Below are 13,875 nucleotides of genomic sequence, written 5' to 3'. Positions count from 1 at the left end.
GCCTTAAAAGGCTGCTTTGTGCTTCTGCTGCGAGGGCCGCAGTGTGCTCTTCCGTGCAGAGCAAGCGTTCTGTGTTTCCATTGACTGTTATGACCCCCTAGGTCCTGGCATCTTGAGCTTGAGGTATGCGTAATGTGGAACCACATTGAACTTTGCAAATGCGGTTCGCCCGAGCAGTGCGTGATAGCCTCTGCGGAACGGGACAATATCGAAGATTAACTCCTCGCTTTGGAAGTTGTCCGGGGATCCGAAGACCACTTCCAGTGTGATTGAGCCCGTGCAATGGGCCTCTACACCCGGGATGACGCCCTTAAAGGTGGTTTTGGTGGGTTTGATCCTCGAGGGCTCTATACCCATTTTGTGCACTGTATCCTGATAGAGCAGGTTCAGGCTGCTTCCGCCGTCCATAAGGACTCGAGTGAGGTGAAATCCATCGATGATTGGGTCTAGGACCAATGCGGTGGATCCGCCATGACGGATACTAGTGGGGTGGTCCCGGCGATCGAAGATGATTGGACAAGCGGACCATGGGTTGAACTTTGGGGCGACGGGCTCTATCGCATAGACGTCCCTTAGTGCACGCTTCCATTCCCTCTTGGGAATGTGGGTTGCGTATATCATGTTCACCGTCTTCACTTGTGTGTGGGGGGGGGGACCTCTTCTGTCCTCCCGTGTTCAGCGGCCGGGGCTCTTCCTCGTCATTAATATGTAGCCCCTTGTCCTTGTTTTCGGCATTTAACTTGCCGGCCTGCTTGAACACCCAGCATTCTCTGTTGGTGTGATTCGCTGGCTTATCAGGATTGCCGTGGATTCGACACGAGCGATCAGTATGCGATCCAAGCTGGACGGGCCCGGAGTACTTCTTTTGAATGGCTTTTTTCGCTGACCGGATCTAGAGCCTCTAAATCCGGCACTGACTATCGTATCATCGGTGTTATCGCCGTTATTTCGGTGCTTTTGTCTGTTACGACGTGGTCTGCTGTTGGCATCTTTGGTATCCGAAGTGCCCGGATTCCTTGATGTGTTGTTGCTGCGAGCCAGCCAGCTATCCTCGCACGCGCAAAAGCGGGTCATGAGTGTCGTGAGGGTTGCCATAGACTTCGATTTCTCCTGACCGAGGTGTTGGGCGAGCCACTCGTCACGGATGGTATGCTTGATTGCCGCTAAGGCCTCTGCATCCGAACAATCGACAATTTGGTTTTTCTTAGTTAGGAACCCCGTCCAGAATTGCCTGGCTGATTCCCCTGGCTGCTGAGTTATATGTCTCAAGTCGTCAGCATCCAGTGGTCGCACATAAGTGCCCTGAAAGTTGTCAAGGAATGCGTCTTCCAAATCCTCCCACCTGCCGACGGAGTCTGCTGGCAAGCTATTCATCCAATGCCGAGCTGGTCCTTTGAGTTTTAGTGGGAGGTACTTGATGGCATGTAGATCATCGCCGCGAGCCATGTGGATGTGAAGGAGGAAATCCTCAATCCATACAGCGGGATCTGTTGTACCATCATACGATTCGATATTTACAGGTTTGAAACCCTCCGGGAATTCGTGATCCATAACTTCATCAGTGAAGCATAGGGGGTGTGCGGCGCCTCTGTGCCGGGCTATATCACGACGCAGTTCATATGAGTCTTGTCTGCTGTATTCAGCCCGGCCGGATTTACCTTTAGTGTATCCGGCGCGACGGTCATCTTCCCGCGTTGGCGCGTGCCCCCGTGACCCGTATATCGGCCTTGCATGTTTTGCCCTATTGTCCAACACGTCTCGCAGGTCCCGTGTGTTGCCCCGGGCCTTGGTATTTTTGTTTGAGTGGCGCCGGGGTGCAGGCTGAACATCGGGCTGAAATGCCTCTCTAGCTCGGCCACGAGGTGGTCGGTCAGCCGCATCGTACACTGGTGATGTGGGTTTCAATGCTTCCTCCTCGAGGTGAGGTAGCAAAATGCGCTTTGGGTAACTCTTGGAGGGGCGCTCGAGTTCGTATTCCTCGGCCGCAAGGACTTCGGTCCATCAGTCTGCTAGCAAGTCTTGATCAGCTTGAAGCTGTTGTTGCTTTTTCTTCAGGCTATTTGTTGTGGCCATAAGCCAGTGCTTGAAGCGCTCCTGCTCGACGGGATCCTCAGGTACGATAAATTCTTCGTCGCCGAGGCTCACCTCGTCTTCAGAGAGAGGCATGTAATTGTCCTCCTCCGATTTTCCATCTGTTGTCTGCTCTGGAGGGCTAGCTTGTTCGCCTTCCTGCTCTACATTGTGCTGGAGGGGACTGTGGTTGTCTTCGGAACTATCCGGAGTGTTATTGTATCTTGTGCCGGTATCACTACTTTTGCTGTGGCGGGACTTAGAGCGGTGCCGCTGACGTCGGCGCTTGGGTTGTTTCTTGGAGGGATCATCCTCTGCTGTCTCGTCACCATTGCCTTCTTTGGGGGTGTCCACCATGTATATATCATATGATGAGGTGGCGGTCCAGCACCCTATGGGCGGTGGTTCCTGTTCGTCTCCTGCATCGTCGTCCATACTGTCGATGTCTTCGAAGTCGAAGTCGAGCATGTCGGTTAAATCGTCGACAGTGGCTATTAAGTAGGTGGTGGGTGGGCAGCGAATTTCTTCGTCGTCTGCATCCCATTCTGGCCGGACATAGTTCGGCCAAGGTTCTCCTGACAAGGAGAGAGACCTTAATGAATTTAGCACATCGTTGAAAGGCGAGTGCTGAAAGATATCTGCGGAGGTGAACTCCATGATCGGTGCCCAATCGGATTCGATAGGCACGGATGCAGGCGGCTCGGAGTCTGTGCCCGGAGACGAATCCCGTGGTTCGGCGACACGGCTCTCGTAAGGAGTGAAGTCAGTATCCGGATCCATCGCCACTGAGAGCACAGCCTCCATGGCGGGGTCTATCCCTCTATCCTCGGATGGCGCAATTTTCTCCGGATTGAAGGCCGGAGTAGTTGCAGATGCGATCTCCCAAACACTGTCCGACGGCAGAGTTACGTCGTGCTCATCGTGCTTGTACGGCGCACTGACATGGGCTTGAATCCATCGAAGATCAAGTCTCCACGGATGTCAGCAGTGTAGTTTAGGTTTCCGAACCTGACCTGATGGCTAGGGGCGTAGCTCTCGATCTGCTCCAGATGGCCAAGTGAATTGGCCCGCAGTGCGAAGCCACCGAATACGAAGATCTGTCCGGGGAGGAAAACCTCACCCTGGACCGCATCGTTACCGATGATCGAAGGGGCCATCGAGCCTTACGGTGACGGCACAGTGGAACTCTCAATGAAAGCACCAATGTCGGTGTCAAAACCGGCAGATCTCGGGTAGGGGGTCCCGAACTGTGCGTCTATGGCGGATGGTAATAGGAGGCAGGGGACATGATGTTTACCCAGGTTCGGGCCCTCTTGATGGAGGTAATACCCTAGGTCCTGCTTGATTGTTCTTGATGATATAAGTATTACAAGAGTTGATGTACCACGAGATCGTAGAGGCTAAAACCCTAGAAGCTAGCCTATGGTATGATTGTTGTTGTACTATGGACTAAACCTTCCGATTTATATAGACACCAGAGGGGTCTAGGGTTACACAGAGTAGGTTACAAGGGAGGAGATCTACATATCCGTATTGCCAAGCTTGCCTTCCACGCCAAGGAGAGTCCCATCCAGACACGGGACGAAGTCTTCAATCTTGTATCTTCATAGTTCAACAGTCCGGCCAAAGGATATAGTCCGGCTGTCCGGAGACCCCCTAATCCAAAACTCCCTCACTATGGTTCGTCATTAGTTTGTTGAGAGGAACGATGAGTTCCTCCAGTACCGACTAATCTTTGACAGATGACGCACCTATCACTTCGCTCTCCCTGCTCCTGCTTTCTTTGACTCTCAGGCAAAAGGGAGATATGTTATAACCAGGGAGGAGGCGGACGAGTATAAGAGGAGGACGGAGACGGCTCGCCTCCAAGCGGCAGCTCATGAGGCAATAGCTATTGCATCTTAGTACGACCCCACCTACAACTTTGGATATCCTTCCAGCCCAGCCGTGGCCATAGACCAACTTAGGCCAAAAGCCTAAGTTTGGGGGAGTACGTATTTCTCACCGACATGACATTCATGTTCACACACTCATTGCTAGTTGTCGGTGCTCATACTTTTTCATTGTATCATCCATGATAGTTTATTTCCCTTTTTACGCTTTCTTCTTGTGTGTTTAATAAACCTTAATAAAAACAAAAAAATTAGTTGCAGCCTTTAATTAGTTTACTTTCCATGCTTGTAGTAGTAAAATTAAAAAGAAAACCCAAAAAGATTTCTCGTTCTTCTTTTGCTTGTTGGGAGCTTTCCCGTGTAAATAGTTTTATTTCTTTTCTTTGGGGTCGAGAGGAGAAGACCATGATTAAAATGTTAAGTGTCTCTTATATGCATTATTGTTGATCTAACAAAGAGCCCATATTACCTTGTCTTCTCTCCTGAATTGAATGCTTGCAGATTCCAGCTTAGTCCAATGCACGTGCACTATTATTATTCACATCGTTCGGTCATGGAAGTGAAAGGCAATAATGATGATTATATGATGAACTTATTGAGATGAGAAAAGCTGGTATGAACTCGACCTCTCTTGTTTTTGTAAATATGATTAGTTCATCGTTCCTGATTCAGCCTATTATGAATAAACAAGTTTGCAATGACAATTAGAGGTTATAGTTGCTTATGCCATGCTTAATTAGCTAGGATCTTATAATGGTTTACCTTGCGTGCCAACATGCTATTAAAATGGTTGTGATGTGGTATGATAGGATGGTATCCTCTTTTGAATGATTCGAGTGGCTTGACTTGGCACATGTTCACGCATGTAGTTGAAACAAAATCAACATAGCCTCTACGATGTTTATGTTCATTGTGCATTATATCCTACTCATGCTTGCATTCGGTGTTGATTAATTTTAATGCATGTTCATGACTGTTGTCGCTCTCTAGCTGGTCGCTTCCCAGTCTTTTTCTAGCCTTCACTTGTACTAAGCGGGAATACTGCTTGTGCATCCAAGTCCATAAACCCCAAAGTTATTCCATATGAGTCCACCATACCTACCTATATACGGTATCTACCTGCCGTTCCAAGTAAATTTGTATGTGCCAAACTCTAGACCTTCAAATAAACATTTTGTTTTGTACGCTCGAATAGCTCATGTATCAACTGGGGCTATCCATATCTTCCATGTTAGGCGGGTTATTCTCAAGAGGAGTGGACTCCGCTCCTCACTCACAAGAAAATGGCTGGTCACCGGGATGCCCAGTCCCATGCTTTATGCAAATCAAATCAAAATAATTGCAAACAAAACTCCCCCAGGACTGTTGTTAGTTGGAGGCACTCGTTGTTTCGAGCAAGCCATGGATTGATGCTTGTTGGTGGAGGGGGAGTATAAACTTTACATTCTGTTTGGGAACCTCCTATAATGTGTGTAGCATGGAAGATATCGCCATCTCTCGGTTGTTATGTTGACCATGAAAGTATACCGCTCAAAATATTATTCATATCTATTTCAAAACCGAGCTCTGGCACCTCTACAAATCCATGCTTCCCTCTGCAAAGGGCCTATCTATTTACTTTTCTGCTGAGTCATCATCCTCTTATTAAAAAGCACCAGTTGGAGAGCACCGCTATCATTTGCATCCATTACTGTTAGTTTACATTGAGTATGACTTGACTGGATCTCTTTTACCATGAATTACAATGTCTACTCAGTCCTTGATCTTTAAAGGTGCTCTGCATTTATGTTTTGCGGTCTCAGAAAGGGCTAGCGAGATACCATCTTGTTATATCATATCATGATTGTTTTGAGAAAGTGTTGTCATCCGAGATTTATTATTATTGCTCGCTAGTTGATTACGTCATTGATATGAGTAAACATGAGACCTAAATGTTATTATGACTATGGTTAATTCATAATCTTTGCTGAAAACTTGAATGTTGGCTCTACTTACAACAACAAGAGCAAACAGAGTTTGTAAAAGTTTTTCTTTATCACTTTCAGTTTATCAACTGAATTGCTTGAGGACAAGTAAAGTTTTAAGCTTGGGGGAGTTGATACGTCTCCGTCGTATCTACTTTTCCAAACACTTTTGCCCTTGTTTTGGACTCTAACTTTCATGATTTGAATGGAACTAACCCGGGCTGACGCTATTTTCAGCAGAATTGCCATGGTGTTATTTTTGTGCAGAATAAAAGATCTCGGAATGACCAGAAAATCAACGGAGAATTATTTTGGAATATATAATAAATACTGGAAGGAAGATCCACATCAGGGGGGCCTCCACTTGTCCACGAGGGTGGGGGGCGCCCCCCTGCCTCATGGGCCCCCTGACGCTCCATCGACCTCAACCTTGACTCCATATATTCACTTTCGGGGAGAAAAAACCGAGAGATAAGGATTCATCACGTTTTACGATACGGAGCCACCACCAAGCCCTAAACTCTCTCGGGAGGGATGGTCTGGAGTCCGTTCAGGGCTCCGCAGAGGGGAATCCGTCGCCATCGTGATCATCAACCATCCTCCATCACAAATTTCATGATGCTCACCACCGTGCATGAGTAATTCCATCATAGGCTTGCTGGACGGTGATGGGTTGGATGAGATTTATCATGTAATCGAGTTAGTTTTGTTAGGGTTTGATCCCTAGTATCCACTATGTTCTGAGATTGATGTTGCTATGACTTTGCTATGCTTAATGCTTGTCACTAGGGCCTGAGTGCCATGATTTCAGATCTGGACCTATTATGTTTTCACCAATATATGAGAGTTCTTGATCCTATCTTGCAAGTCTATAGTCACCTATTATGTGTTATGATCCGTTAATCCCGAAGTGACAATAATCGGGACACTTACTGGTGATGACCGTAGTTTGAGGAGTTCATGTATTCACTATGTGTTAATGCTTTTTTCCGGTACTCTATTAAAAGAAGGCCTTAATATCCTTTAGTTTCCAATAGGACCCCGCTGCCACGGAAGGGTAGGACAAAAGATGTCATGCAAGTTCTTTTCCATAAGCACATATGACTATATTCAGAATACATGCCTATATTACATTGATGAACTGGAGCTAGTTCTGTGTCACCCTAGGTTATGACTGTTACATGATCGATCGCATCCGGCATAATTCTCCATCACCGATCCATTGCCTACGAGCTTTCCATATATTGTTCTTCACTTATTTACTTTTCTGTTGCTATTGTTATCATCACTACAAAACACCAAAAATATTACTTTTGCTACCATTACCTTTTACCACCGTTACCACTACTATCATATTACTTTGCTACTAAACACTTTGTTGCAGATATTAAGTTTCCAGGTGTGGTTGAATTGTCAACTCAGCTGCTAATACTTGAGAATATTCTTTGGCTCCCCTTGTGTCGAATCAATTAATTTGGGTTGAATACTATACCCTCGAAAACTATTGCCATCCCCTATACTTGTGGGTTATCAGTGGGCTTCTTTGGCCTCTTTTTTTAATTTGGGCTTCTTTGGCCTCTTTTATTTTGGTAACCTCACATGGGACAATGTTCTAATAATGATGATCATCACACTTTTATTTACTTACAACTCAATATTACAACTCGATACTAGAACAAAGATATGACTCTATATGAATGCCTCCGGCGGTGTACCGGGATGTGCAATGATCTAGCGTAGCAATGACATCAAAAAATGGACAAGCCATGAAAACATCATTCTAGCTATCTTACGATCATGCAAAGCAATATAACAATAAATGCTCAAGTCATGTATATGATGATGATGGAAGTTGCATGGCAATATATCTCGTAATGGCTATGGAAATGCCATGATAGGTAGGTATGGTGGCTGTTTTGAGGAAGATATAAGGAGGCTTATGTTTGATAGAGCGTATCGTATCACGGGGTTTGGATGCACCGGCGAAGTTTGCACCAACTCTCGAGGTGAGAAAGGGCAATGCACGGTACCGAAGAGGCTAGCAATGATGGAAGGGTGAGAGTGCGTATAATCCATGGACTCAACATTAGCCATAAAGAACTCACATACTTATTGCAAAAATCTATTAGTCATCGAAACAAAGTACTACGCGCATGCTCCTAGGGGGATAGATTGGTAGGAAAAGACCATCGCTCATCCCCGACCGCCACTCATGAGGAAGACAATCAATAAATAAATCATGCTCCGACTTCATCACATAACGGTTCACCATACGTGCATGCTACGAGAATCACAAACTTCAACACAAGTATTTCTACAATCCACAACTACCCACTAGCATGACTCTAATATCACCATCTTTATATCACAAAACTATTGGAAGGAATCAAACATATCATATTCAGTGATCTACAAGTTTTATGTAGGATTTTATGACTAACCATGTGAATGACCAGTTCCTGTCATCTCTCTAAATAGATATAAGTGAAGAAAGAGAGTTCAATTCTTTCTACAAAAGATATGCCCATGCTCTAACAAATATAAGTGAAGCAAAAGAGTAATTCTACAAATGGCGGTTTTATATGTGAAGAGAAACAGGCCATCCAAACTTCAAAAGATATAAGTGAAGCACATGAAGCATTCTATAAAGCCATACTCAAAAGATATAAGTGAAGTGCAATGAGCATTCTATAAATCAACCATGGACTATATCATACCAGCATGGTGCATCAAGGAAAAGTGAAAACTAAATGCAAAAGACGCTCCAAGATTTACGCATATCATGTGACGAATAAAAATATAGCTCCAAGTAAAATTACCGATGATTGTTAGAAGAAAGAGGGAACGCCATCCGGGGCATCCCCAAGCTCGGTTGCTTGGGAGTCCTTGAATATTTCCTTGGGGTGCCTCAGGTATCCCCAAGCTTAGGCTCTTGCCACTCCTTATTCCTTCATCCATCGTGATCTCACCCAAAACTTGAAAATTTCAATCACACAAAACTCAACAGAAAACTCGGTAAGATCCGTTAGTATAATAAAGCAAATCACTACTCTAAGTACTGTTGTAAACCAATTCATATTTTTTTTGCATTGTAGCTACTGTTATATAACTTTTTCATGGCTTAATCCACTGATAGAAATCGATAGTTTCATCAAAACAAGCAAACTATGCATCAAAAACAGAATGTGTCTAAAAGAGAACAGTCTGCAATAATCTAAACATTCACCATACCTCTGTTACTCCAAAAATTCTACTAAAATTAGTAAAAATAAAAAATAAATAAATAAAGACGGTGCAGAAAGTTTCAGAATCGTTTGACGTTCCAGTAAAAAATGTAAAATCGTGCACTACAGCCAAAGTTTCTGTCCTGCACCGTACAAACCAACAAGCATCTAAAACATCCTAAAGGCAAACCTTGACACATTATTTTTATAATACAATGGAATTTTACAAGGGGATAATTATTTTGTTGAAAATCAAGATTCACAAAGTTTCCGTGAGCATGAACAAAGTTCAAGGTGCTCCCCCACTTCAACCATGCTTGTCTCTCTCACTTTCACTTTCCTTTTTGAAAAAGTTTTGGGTTCCCCTCTTTACTTTTTTGTTTTTAAACTATATGAAAGCACTCAACAGAAATAAATGAATCTCTAAAAATTCTAGGCTGTCTCCCTGGCAGCGCTTTCTTTAAAGCCATTAAGCTAGGCATATAGTGCTCAAGTAATGAATCCACCCGGATCCCAAGGTATATCAAAGTCAATTTTAATTAACAATGATTTGTAATTTAGTAGTAAGAACAAAGTAACATATATCATGTAATGACGAAGTCTAACTCTCTTCCTATGCATCGGCATGTCATAAAGGAACAATTCATGCACACAAAGTAAAGGCCAATGCATAGTATAAACAATTTCTTGCAATTTTATATTGGAAACATAGAGAGACGGAGATGTAGTTCCTCTCTCATAATAATTGTAAGTAGGAGCAGCAAGCACATGCATATTATATCTATCAAAATCATCATGTGTAGTATTAAAACACAACCCATCAATATAATCCTTAATAAGGGCAAACTTCTCCGATATAGTGTAGTCGGCAGAATTCAAAAAGATAATAGGACTATCATGCGTGGGTGCAATAGCAACAATTTCATGTTTAACATAAGTAACTATAGCAAGTTCATCTCCATAAGCATAATTCATATTGGCATCTTGGCCACAAGCATAGCAAGCATCATCAAAAAGGGATATTTCAAGAGAATCAATGGGATCATAACAATCATCATAGCATTCATCCTTCAGTAAGAACGAAGGGAAATTAAATGTTGTATGGGATAAAGAGTTACTCTCATTAGAAGGTGGGCACGGGTGATCAATCCGCTCTTCCTCCTTTTGTTCTTCGCTCTCCTCCTCATCTTTTTCATTCAATGAGCTCACAGTTTCATCAATTTCTTCTTCCATAGACTCCTGCAAAATATTAGTCTCTTCTTGGACAGCGGAGACTCTCTCAATAAAATCATCAATATCGGAATTGAATTCATAATTCTCATAGCAATATTTAAGGATAGCTAAATTTTCAGGTCTATAAACTGAATCATCAAAAAATTCACACCTTTTTAACAAAGATTCAATTTCATAAGCACCCATAAAAGTAACAAATTCTTCAATTTGTTCCACATCATAGTAATCATATATACCATTATCATAAGAAGCCAAGGTTTTATCATCATTAAATTTGCATGAAAAGGGAAGGTGTGGAGCCTTCACCCTAGAGCAACAAGTATAATCATATCTCAAGCATAGTTCACGAGCATGCCAATGCAACATATGAATTTGATCCCATAATAGTTTCCATTTTTGAGTCAAGCGATAATCCCTAAAGTATTCACGTTGATCCAGCGTGTCTCCCATTACATAATTGAATAGGGTTTTCTCATGATTATCAAAGTAGTACATAATATTTTTCACATAACCAGCAAAGAGGGTTTTAGGAGGTTCCCCATCTCCATGAGTAGCAGGTACACCTAATTTTTTTGGTATTTCATGTTCCATATTCATAACTCAAGATAGAGAAGAACTTAGAACAACAAATAAAAATTACTTAGTGATAAAGCAAACAAGCACACACGAGAATATTCACCCCACGCTATGGCTCCCCGGCAACGGCGCCAGAAAAAGGTCTTGATAACCCACAAGTATAGGGGATCAATTGTAGCCTCTTTCGATAAGTAAGAGTGTTGAACCCAACGAGGAGCTAAAGGTAGAACAAATATTCCCTCAAGTTCTATCGACCATCGATACAACTCTACGCATGCTTAACGTTCGCTTTACCTAGAACAAGTTTGAAACTAGAAGTACTTTGTAGGTGTTTTTGGATAGGTTTGCAAGATAATAAAGAGTGCGTAAACAAAAAGTAGGGGCTGTTTATATAAAGAAACAATAAAGTTACTATAGCAAGTGTGGAAAAGTGGTGGTAGGAGTTGCGAAATTGTCCCCAAGCTATTGACTACTTTACTAGACCGATAGCAAGTTTTATGTGGGAGAGGCCACCGCTAGCATGTCATCCCTGACTTGGAATCCTATGCACTTATGATTGGAACTATTAGCAAGCATCCACAACTACTAACGTTCATTAAGGTAAAACCCAACCATAGCATTAAGATATATTGGTCCCCCTTCAATCCCGTATGCATCAATTTCTATGCTAGGTTGAAGCTTCTATCACTCTTGCCCTCCAATACATAGTCCTATCAACATACAACTAACCATATGGTGTGATCCACACGCGCGCTTATATGATGGGCACCAAAGGACAACAACATAACCAGAAGCAAATTAAATCAATCATAGTAATTCATCAACCACCGATAGGACAACGAAAATCTACTCAGACATCATAGGATGGCAACACATCATTGGATAATAATATGAAGCATAAAGCACCATGTTCAAGTAGAGGGTACAGCGGGTTGCGAGAGAGTGGACCGCTGTAGATAGATGACGGAAGGTGATGAAGATGTTGGTGAAGATGATGGAGGTGTTGGTGTAGATCGCCGTCACACGATGATGGCCCCGGCGGCGTTCCGGCACCATCGGGAGAGAGGGGGAGAGAGCCCCCCCTTCTTGTTGTTCTTCCTTGACCTTCTCCCTAGATGGTAGAAGGGTTTACCCTCTGGTCCATGGCCTCCATGGCGGCGGAGGGGAGAGAGCCCCTCCGAGATTGAATCTGTCTCTCTGTCTCTCTCTGTTTCTGTGCTCTCAAATTCTGCCCTTTCACCGTTTCTTATATTGTCGGAGATCCGTAACTCCGATTGGGCTGAAATTTTAACACGATCTCTATCCGGATATTAGCTTTCTTGCGGCGAAAGAAGGGCATCAACCGCCTTATGGAGTGGCCACCAGGGCCTAGGGCGCGCCTGGCCCCCTGGGGCGTGCCCCCTGCCTCGTGGCCCCCTCGGGCATCGTCTCACATTGATTTTTCTTCCCAAAAATCACATATATTCCAAAAAAAATCTTCGTCAGTTTTTATCCCGTTTGAACTCCGTTTGATATGGATTTACTGCGAAACAAAAAACATGCAACAAACAGGAACTGGCACTAGGCACTGGATCAATATGTTAGTCCCAAAAATAGTATAAAAGGTTGCCAAAAGTATATGAAAGTTGTAGAATATTGGCATGGAACAATGAAAAATTATAGATACGATGGAGACGTATCACATGGCGTCGTGCGAGCGTGCTTGGTGACAGTCGTCAGTACGTAGTCACGGGGGTGTGTGTCTCCCCTAGTCCACCAGGACGGCCGGCTGGAGACGCGGGTGTCGGCGCCTCCTACCATGGAGGCGTCGAGCCAGACTCCATGGCTGATACTGGGCTAGGAATGAAAGGAGACACATTTTACTCCTCCTATTGTGGTGGGTGTGTCGCGATGTGGGCAGTTGGGGTCTCTTGGACATGGTTGCCAGGGCAGTGGCCCCGGATGGCGGTCTGAATAGTCGGCTCTCCAGCGGGCAGCATGGTGGCGGTGATGGCCTTCCCTCTTGGTCTTGTTTGTGACAACAGGTGGAGCTATGGGTGGCTTGCACTCTCTGTCACTAGCAGTAGCGGCGCCCGATCCAGATCTGGAGTTCTAAACTCGCCGCGGTTGTCCTGCAGACCTCGTGCTGGCACGGGGGAGCTATTGAGCAAATGTCTCACGCTTTGTCGTAGACAATGGAGATGCTCGCGGGTGTCGTTATCTTCTTGAAGACGTTGTCGTGGTACTTCTCTTTGTATCTGGGTTCTGGGTGAAAACCTTTGTCTGTTGTGGACTCGGCAGCGGCGACGTTTAGCATCGTTCTCCCTCGTGAGGGCGCTGTCGTGGAGCTTAGTTGTTTTAGGACGTAGCGTGGCATTGTCATGGAGCTTACTTAGTTTCAACGGTCCTTTCTTTCGGTAGCGTAGTCACGTGCGTCCTGCGTGATGTGGTTATTCCTGGATCAGCATTGTATGAGGGCAACTTCATCACCTTGTATTGTCCGGCTATGTATTCTTTCGATTGTTGCTTTATTGCTTTATTTATAAAGTGAAGTGAAAGCCTATTTTTGTTTTGATAGAATCTTTTCTTACTGTTTCGGAGGTCAAAAAATGAGTAATCTGTACGTAAGTTCAGCATTATTACTGAATCTCCATATGAGGAGAAGTACAACAGCGAAATGGGTCGTGCGTGGAACACCTTGTATACCATGCAGTATACGGAACTGAAGCACGGCATGTCTGCATCGAGGATGTAAACAAAACTGGCCAACGTACTGTCGGTGTAATCATTTACTATACGCGTACAAAACTGACATACTGTATATGCGTGGATCATTCTCGCTAGCTTCGTCCTTAAGTCACCATATAAATCGATGTCATGTTAGAAATTTAGGGTTTGCAGTATACCCCTTATTCCTCTGCACTTATTCATGGTGTC

This window comes from Triticum dicoccoides, chromosome 7A (assembly GCF_002162155.2).
Source record: "Triticum dicoccoides isolate Atlit2015 ecotype Zavitan chromosome 7A, WEW_v2.0, whole genome shotgun sequence".
NCBI classification, from domain to species: Eukaryota; Viridiplantae; Streptophyta; class Magnoliopsida; order Poales; family Poaceae; genus Triticum; species Triticum dicoccoides.
The sequence above is the reverse complement of the archived record's forward strand: the minus strand, read 5'-3'. Positions refer to the sequence as shown.